General features: G+C 41.5%; 1 long non-coding RNA gene across 1 annotated transcript in view; it reads left to right on the top strand.

Moving 5' to 3' along the window:
- The first annotated feature begins 369 nt into the window (after positions 1-369).
- LOC125432138 overlaps positions 370-9,672 on the top strand; it is a 59,165-nt gene continuing 49,862 nt past the window's right edge. Inside the window, exon 1 of the long non-coding RNA XR_007244407.1 lies at positions 370-444. This is a non-coding gene — a long non-coding RNA (uncharacterized LOC125432138). The remainder of the gene's footprint in view (positions 445-9,672) is intronic.

Genomic DNA, 9,672 nt, shown 5'->3' with positions numbered 1-9,672 from the left:
TAATTTGCAGGTCCCAGCTTCAAATTTTCTCATCCAGGATTCTCAAAGTTTTCAAGGGCTTGATGAGGTTGATTTCTCCTTTCCTTCTTTCATTTAAGCAGCACTCTGCTGCTTTCAGCATTTTCTGGAAAACATTCCATTCTCATCAGCCTTCTGGTGGCCTTAAGTAGCCCAAATTGATTGATCACATTTATGGTCTTGGATGTGTTGCGCCTGACAATATCATACATTTGCAAGTGCACTTCCTATTCCAGTGCTCTTTCAAAGAGACTGGGCACATGTTTGGGCTGGTTTAATCAGCTGAGATCTCAAGTGTCCTTTGAAAGGCAGTTTGCCGTTTGGAATGTTCCTTTCTCATTTCTTAATCTTCTTTCTTCCCAGGCAACTTCATGTTGTGCTCCCTGCTCCTTTGGGTCTACTGTGTCAAGACAAGAAAGGAAACTGGTAAAGTGCTCTTTCCTTCTAATATAGGCTTTCAACCTTTTCCCCAAATTCCATCCTCCCCCCCCTCCCCCCGCCGCCAATCTTGGTTTGGAGTCAGTTCTGTATTGTCTAGGGCTTTCACAGCTGGAATCAACTGTCTGTTGTGGGTTTCTGGTTTGTGTGGCTGCTGTTTGATAGTGTTTTGTCCTTATGTTTCATCTGCATCTATGGCTGGCAACTTCTGTGTCATGTAGAGAAACACATCTTCCCGTGTCATGCTTCTGAAGATACCAGCCATATATATGGGTGAAATGTTAAGAACAGCCAATGGACACACAGTTCGGAAAACCCACAAAAGCCAGTCTGTCATCCATTCCACAGACTGGGAACAGCAGTGGTGTAGTGGTTAAGAGCAGGTGTACTCTAATCTGGAGGAACCGGGTTTGATTCCCTGCTCTTCCGCTTGAGCTGTAGTGGTTTATCTGGAGATTAGCCTGTGCACTCCAACACACACCACCTGGGTGACCTTGGACTAGTCACAGTTCATCTGAACTCTCTCAGCCCCACCTACCTCACAGGGTGTTTGCTGTGAGGGGGGAAGGGAAAGGAGTTTGTAAGCCCCTTTGAGATTCCTTGCAGGAGATAAAGTGGGGGATATAAATCCTACTCTTCTTCATTCCTCACAGAAAATATAAGACATCCTGAGGACCTTAAAAAGGCTTAAAAATGGGAAGGAATTTCACAGAGCTATTTTCCCAAGATATCCTCACGACACCTCACTTTGGCTGAAGGCATTTTTGGTGATATTTCTTTAAAGTGCACCTTTTTCCCCTGAGCTGTCTGCAAGATGTCTCCTGCCTGGCTGTACTATTTTTCCTGCCTGACAATTCTGCTCTCTAGTCAGTTTCACTCTCAGCTTGTTTCCAACATTTTGTGTGCTGCTGAAGGGATTCTCGCCGTCTCCATTTGCTGAAGGTTGCCCCAGGACATTTGCTCTGCAGGCTTTGATCCTGGACACCTTTTCAGCCCCAAAATTACACGGTTGTACTCATCTCATCCTGCCAATTTTGGCAATACATAGTTTTCCTATTTTTAAAAAAAGATCAGCTATCTCCATAGTTATGCTGACTTGCATAAAAGAATCTTAGTCGCTTGGAAGATGGGACTACAGTCCATTGAAAAGCATTGGGCAGACCTACCCTTTATGGATGACAATTGTTCAACCAAATCGGTCTGCGAAGGACAGTAGACCTGTCTTCTGAGTGGCTAAGATTTTCTTATGCATCTGCTGGTTTCACTGCTCCCCCACCCCGAGCAGCAACTGCGTCCTGTGGTGATTCACAGACATCTTTGTTTCTCATGGAGGTTTTCTCTGCTGAGAGTACTGCTATTTCCTTATAAAAAATTCATGAATAAAGTTCGTTTTTCCTGGTGATCCCACACGTATGTGGTTTTTCCTTTTTGTTTGTTGTTTGGAGGGAGGTGTCTTCATAGCTTCGATGACACAGACATAAACAATTGCGAATCTCAGGTTGTGTCTGTGTAGCTATGAAGACACCTCCCTCTAAACAGAAAACAAACTTTATTCATAAACTTTTTACAGGGAAATAGCAATCAGATGAGCTGCAAGCAGAGGAAACCTCTGTGGGATACAAATGCAACAAATGGTGGCAGCAGGGAGACTCTCAAGCTGCAGAAAACTGTGGACACAAGCTGCTGTAAACTGCTGTGAAAATGAAAGTAGGTGCTCTATTGTGGGGGGTGGATGTGGGTTGGAAGGTGGGAAAAATAAAACATCCACTATGCAGAAAGAAAAAACTAAGAGGGTTCTGTTAAAAATGTCCCAAGGGCATTTTATTTGTGCTGTGTAGAAAGAAAAAGCCAAGATGGTTCATTTGTGTTGTCCATTATTGGCCTGTGTTCTTCAGAAACAGCTGCTTAGAAGATATCTCCAGCAACAGATCGAGGGAGAGCTGAGCAAAGTCTACTCTGCTGACAGAAAGCCCTTTCATCAGTGGAAATGATCTGCAGGCTCCAAGCCAGTGACTAAAGCAGCTTCACTCAATGAGCTTCATGGTGGAGTAGAGCTTTGACTTCTGGCCTACCTTTTCCAAGACTAACACTAATCATTATGTCGTAGTGGCTCATGATTTTCTCAAACTCTCCTGAACTCATTTACTGAGCTGCCATTCACTTTTGCCTGAACCCTCTAAGTACACTGCACTGGCATGTTTGCTATTCTTTAGTATTTGGCTTTAACTTTTAATGCTCTACCACTCATGGGTTTCTAAAGCCTCATTTGATATAAACTGTTATAGAAAATGTTAGTATAGAAATAATGACATGGTTGTAGTATTGACAGAAGTACATTAGCAGCCTGAATGCTTTTAATTAAAGCAATTTGGGTTCCTAGTGGAAAAGTAGGATTTAACAAATTAGATGTTCAGCAGAACAACGAAACGGGTCTCTGCATCAATTTATTAATTCAATGTTGTTAACTCTTTGGATTATTAACCCACATAATAGTAAGAGGTTCAGGAAAAAAGGAAGAGAAATGAAATAGCCAAAGAGGGAAAGACTTTTGCTCTGACATATAATTGACTCTAGAATTCTGCTGTTACTTAATTTGAGTATCTGCAACAAGGAAAGCTTGACATGTGGAAGAGCTGGTGTGACTTCAGGTTTTCTCGAGGGCCCAGTATTATTTAGTGTACTTTGAATAATGCTTTCCAAGCTCAACAATATATGTAAAAGAAGTTTTTAATATGTCTTCATTGCATTTTTGTATAAGAAAGGTATTTTGTATAATAGATATAGATATAGAGAGAAACACAACTGAGCGGAAACACAGACATAAACAAAGATTAAAATGGTCTTTCTTTTTTTAGTGATTGAATGTAAAAGAGGAATTGATAACCTAATTCCACAAATTGTAAGCTAGATAGATCATATTGTAATGAGTCACGCTGCCCTATAAGTCACAGCCTCCCTTTATTTTGATAGGAAGTCAACTCAGCTTGTGTCTTAGCAACCAAATCAGCTTGGACTTAGAAATTGGTCAAAAACATCAGCATTATACATCAGGTGGAACCCTTGTGCACCTTGATTGAACTCTGAAGGGAAATAACATTCTTGGACACCAGCAGTGACGGAACTAGAGTTTAGCAGACTGAAAACGGGCCTCCTTTTCTTTCACATTAATTTGATAATTCAGAGAATAAGATATCAGAGCTCCAAGTTTCAGATCCCTGTATCCTTGCTATTCTTTGCTATCTGGACATCTATGATGAGATCTTCCAGAAGACAAAAGGAGAAGGATGTAACCATTTCTCACACACTATTTTGCTGCCCTCACATTCTGTAAAGCTGTGTCTGTACAGATTTCAGCAAATTTTAAATATGTTCATCATGTACAACCTGCTCAAAATCAGCTTGAAACCTCTAACAAAAACCTTGTTAGGCAGATTAGGCTGAGAGACTGTGATAGTCCTAAGGTCACCCAAGCCTTTTACGGTTGAGCAAAAATTCAAAATCAGTCATCTCAGGTCCTTGTTTGATGCTGTAATCTCTCTAATCACTATGCCACACTACACCAGCTTGTTCTTACTTGGCAAACTAAATCCAAAAGGTACTTCTGGGGACTACTGGATTATTCTATGGAGTGCCACATGGATCCACATTGACCTCTATCAACACAAAGCCACTGGGAGAGTTTGCCTTGGGATTTGAGTACAAGGCCAAAAATGTATGGATGGCACCCAGCTCTATTTTCTCTTTAATTGCTGAATCAGGTACATTTGTGGAATGCCTGGAGAAGGGAATGATAAACTATTTATCATCTGTTCAAATCCAAGGTATTGTTGTTTACCTTCAAAACCCTAGATGCTCTGGCACTCTCTTATTATACTCCCCAGAGAGCCTTAAACTCTTCATTAGAAAATCTGGGGATCCCTGGAGGCCCAAAGTCTATAAGGCTGTCCTTGACCTGCAGCATTTTCAGCTGTGCTCCCTGTCTTGTGAACCTCTCTGTCTAAGGAGACCCAGGCCCTAACAGACCTTTTGTAATTTTGAATGGCCTGTTAGAGATGTTCCATCAAGGCTACAATTGAGAACAACAATGTTTTCATACACATATTGATTTCAGTTGTTGACCTAGGCCCTAAAACTCTCTTCCCTCAAGTCCTTTTTCTAGCCTCTCTTATCTCATAACCAGGGCCTGTAGGTTTCATTTTGTCTCCTTCACATTGCTTAGAAATTTAATTAATATATTGTTCTTAGTATTGAGGAGTTTCTTTATGATCTTAGGCACTACTTCTTTAAGACTGTTTATAGGATTTTATGTACGTAAGTCAAATTTCTCACTAGTTTTTGTATTGATGAAAAACTGATGTATTCTGTTTTTTTTATTATGCTTTGAATTTCCCTGAGTCCTCCCTTGGTCAGGGCAGAATACAAATATAATAGTAAAAATGAAATAATAATAACAAACTGATTTTTTGTTTGAATGGGCCTGTTCATTTGAATGGCATGGGAAAGCCTGGTTGAAAATATCCTCTTTACCCTGCTACTCATTTGAAACCTCCATATGATTAAACCACATATGGGTTTCCTCTAACTGTTGTACTTGTTCTCCACACCATATCACCATATACCGGGGGAGGGCGGTATAAAAATGAAATGAAAAAAAAATCATAATCTGGGCACCTGCCCTGGCATAAATAAAATATTAACAGGAAAAAAGGCCCAGTGACTCAGCCGATAATTAAAGAGCAACAGGGGTCTTCACTCTGGCTAACAAGCTCAGAGTATGTACTAGCTCTTTTAATGTTTTAAATAAAAGTATAAGTTAAATTCCCCTGAAAGTAAGAGAAAACAGTCATTAATAATTATTTTACTATTTCTAAACTATTAGAACATTGTATTGTCGAAGGCTTTCACGGCCAGAATCACTTGGGTGCTGTGTGGTTTCCGGGCTGTATGGCCGTGTTCTAGCAGCATTCTCTCCTGACGTTTCGCCTGCATCTGTGGCTGGCATCTCAGAACATTTTGAAGTAGAAAGCTGATGTATAAATTAAAAAGAATGAATGAAGCTAGGCCATCAGTTCAACAGAACAATGATGTCAGGCTCATTTTTGGTGCATTGTGTTCGTGTTAGAATCATAGAATTGGATGAGACCACAAGGGCCATCAAGTCCAACCGCCTGCCATGAAGGAAAACTCCATCAAAACACTCCAGACATATGATCATCCAGCCTCTGTTTAAAAACCTCCAAAGAAGGAGACTCCACCACTGTCTGAGGCAGTGAATTAAACTGTTGAACAGCCCTCACAGTCAGAAAATTCTTCCTAATGTTTAGGTGGAATCTCTTTTCCTGCACCTTGAACCATTACTCCATGTCCAAGTATCTGAGGGAGCAGAAAACAAGCTTGTTCCCTCTTCAACATGGTGTAGCTGCCACGGGACAGGGGTGTGTGTGCGTGTGCTGCACCTCAGGCGTGCATCATTGGGGTCATGTGGGGGTGGAAATTACCCCCCCACACACACACACAGTCCTTCCCCTTCCCCTGCCCCACCAGGCCTGGCAGAAGCACGAAGCAGCCTGGAGTTCAATCGGCTGCTCTTTGCAGCCTGGAGTTCAGCTGGCTGAAAAGAGCAGCCAGCTAAACTAAAGGAAATGGAGGTGGGGGGGCAAGGACCCATGGGAGAGGGACCCAGGTGCCATTTTCCCCCTACACCACTGTCAACATGACATCCCTTCAAATATTTAAACATAGCTATCATGTCCCCCCTTAACCTTTGTTTCTCCAGACTAAACATTCTCAGCCCCCTAAGTCTCTCTTTGTAGGGCATGGATTCCAGACCTTTTACCATTTTGGTTGCCCTCCTCTGGACACGTTCCAGCTTGTTAATATCCTTCTTAAATTTCAGTGCCTGGAACAGGACACAGTACTCTAGGTGAGGTCTGACCAATGCAGAATAGAGTGGAACAATTACTTCCCTTGAGCAGAGTGTACAATTACTTCCCTTAGGTTGTCTAGCATTATGTTGTTCAGTCCCTGGCAGCCAGAAATTATTTTTAGTAGAAGTATTTGATAGCCTTTCTTTTTGCCTCTGGATGATAGAGAATACTGATAGAGAATGTATTAGGGCATCATTTTGGATAGAGTATTGAACTGACCCAGCATGTATTTTCTTATGTTGATACATAATTGCTTATTATTGGTGAAGTATCAAGAAATGTGTCCAGCCTCATGAACTGCAGGTGCAAGTGGAAATCTAGTGTAAGTTTCTGCAGCCAAAGCAATTTTCATCTAAATGATTTGGCAGGCTGAGAAAAGTTATGTGTTATCTGGAATTTCATTTGCAAATTCTGTAGGCTTTAAACTAAATGATACTGCAGTATTACAAAACTTACACAGAGCCTTCCACCTGAGATGGACATCAAAATAATTTACAAACAGTTAGTAACCTTGCAAATATTTTAGCAAGGAAAAGCAATGACACAATTCCTTTTCTAAATTAAAATCCTGCAGCAGTAAGATATTAGATATGAGATCACACATAAACTTAGCTGTAAAGCTGAGAAAGGGATGGATTTATCAGGACTGTTGCATTTCAATTTTAGTCAACACATTCTAAATATTAAGATGCTACAACTGGTTGCTATAGAAGTCGCTATAATTGGAAGATGTGTTCAAAATATTTTTTTACTTCCTGAAACATTACTGTTACTGATATAGAAAGGTATCATGGTATACAGACACCTCTAGATAAGCTTCTATAAGCTTCTAGATTTGACTGAATTATCAGAATTTGGAAAATAAGCAGTCAGCCCTGGTTAGTATTTAGGAGATCACCAAGTAAGTCCAGGGTTAGTATGCAGAGGCAGGCAGTGGCAAACCACCTCTGAATGTCTGTTGCCTTGAAACTCTATGGGGTTTCCATAGAGGTTGTGTTTTGCAAAAGCAAAACAAAAACCCTGACTATACTTCTATAACACTGTCAAAGTTAGTTGTTCATAATGCATATAATTTGATTATCCTGAATGTTCTAAATATGGAATAATGGCCCAATCCAGAGTGTGGTGGCAAATCCACATATGAAGGTAGTGTGGGCCTGCACCAGCAGATTTACCCTCCCCAGGGCACTTAACCCAGCAGAGCAGGAAACACGCCAGCGGTGGCCACAGTTCTCCAGGATGCCTTGTTCCAACAGCATAGTGGAGGCATGCTAGAGGTGTGTCCAGGGGTGGAGTCATATATATGAGTATGATCGCCTTCAAGACCTCAGTCTTCCCAACCAGCTTTACCTTCATGTTGTTGGAGTTCAGTTTCATACACTCTCAAAGATTTAATCACAGCAGTGGCTACAGGCTTCTATCACATTTCTAGAAAAAGAGGATAGAAAGATATACAGCTGGATGGTTTCAGCACACTGAATGCATCCAGTTCCAAATTGACAAATGATTTTGCCTTAGGGCTTTATATACAGAATATAAAATCCTGGGCCAGGCCTGGCAAGGTATTGTCAGAATGAATGTTGAAGTCCTCCCAAACAATCAGTCTTCATGTCTCCAGTTCGATGCCAGAGAGCACCTCTGCCAACTCAGACGAGGTGTGTACTGGGAAACTAGGTTGCCAGTAATGCGTAATCTAACCTTAGACTTCAGTTTGTACTTCTTCTAGACATGTAAAGTCATAGAAAAATATGAAAAATAGATTAAAATCCAGCCCTGTTTTATTTCAGCCCTGTTTTATTTCAGCCCTGTTTTAAGGCTGAAAAATGCCCCCTCGGCTTATACACGAGTCACTGCTTACCAGCCGGCTCTTCAGGCCTCTGCCAAGGCTGGGGGCGTGGCCAGGACGACCTCCATGTGGCTGCACAAGCCGCTTGTTGCTGCCCTCCTCGGAGGGTGAAGGGAGAACCCGGAGGCACCCTGGCTGGCTGGGCTTCATCAAACCTAGCCGGCAGGCAGAGGGAGCTCCTTATTTGGGCAGTGACATCAGGGGGATTCACTGCCCAAATAAGAAGCTCCCTCTGCCTGCCTGCTGGCTGGGCTTCCTCAAACCCAGCTGGCAGGCAGAGGGAACTTCTTATTTGGGCAGTGACTCCCCCTGATGTCACTGCCCAAATAAGGAGCTCCCTCTCCCTCCCGGCTTCCCACCCCCGGCTTATATGCGAGTCAATAAGTTTTCCCAGGTTTGGGCAGTAAAATTAGGTGCCTCGGCTTATACACAGGTCGGCTTATACACAAGTATATACAGTATGCTGTCATAATTTCAATATGTACAATTTCATTGCTCAAATTGTCATACATGCATCACTAGGACATGGATTATCATGTCTTGATCCTACTGAAATGTCCTTGAAATATGGAACCCATATAGAAGAGGCTTCTTCTCATGGTGAACTATGGCATAGGAAACTACCAACCTTGGCCTTTTCTGCACAGACCGTTTAAAATGTTTGGAAAAACGTTTTAAAAATAACTTTTTTGCCTTTTTTGTCTGCATAACATGGGAAAAGAAAGCATTGCAGGTACTTTGTCCATTTTATGCCATTTCAATTTAATTCTCTCTGCTACCTGTCATTTTCTGATTCTTTCCAACAGATATTTCCTCTGCTGGCATCGCAACTGGTGTGACTTCAGTGATTGAAGTACATGAATTATCTCAGTTGTGCCTGCTGATGATGGCAACATGTCGTTTCCCCCTTTTTATTATCGGTGAAGTATCTTTGAAGCTTCACATTGCAGTAATCGGCAAGCACAACTGAGTTCATTCGTGTTTAATCATAATCGTGTTTAATTCGACTTTAATCACTGAAATGGTGCCCATTCACGATGCCAGTAGAGGAAATTTTTGTGGGAAAAAATCAGAAAATAGTGACATGGAGAATAAAACTGAAGAGGCAGAAAATGGCAGACATGAGCAGCTGAGAAAACAAAAGTGAGAGCTTTACATTCAGGTGAGCAAGAAACGTTTTAAAACTGGCTTCAGGAAAAAAGTAGCTAATTTAGTGTTTTCAGAATAAGTCATTTTGAGCCCAAATAAAACATTTTCCAAACTCTTTTTTTGGGGGGGGGGGGAAACTGTGCAGAACTCCAACCCCCAAATTCTTTTTTTCATCCTGAAAACATTCTATTTGTTCTGTGCAGAAGAGACCATTGTTTCCCTGGGTGTGATAAAGTTAAAAATACCCATAGTGATAAAGTGAAAAAATATTGCTGATCACAAATTATTGTCCTT

Source organism: Sphaerodactylus townsendi, linkage group LG04, assembly GCF_021028975.2.
Source record: "Sphaerodactylus townsendi isolate TG3544 linkage group LG04, MPM_Stown_v2.3, whole genome shotgun sequence".
In the NCBI taxonomy this organism is placed as follows: domain Eukaryota; kingdom Metazoa; phylum Chordata; class Lepidosauria; order Squamata; family Sphaerodactylidae; genus Sphaerodactylus; species Sphaerodactylus townsendi.
The sequence above is the reverse complement of the archived record's forward strand: the minus strand, read 5'-3'. Positions and strand labels throughout refer to the sequence as shown.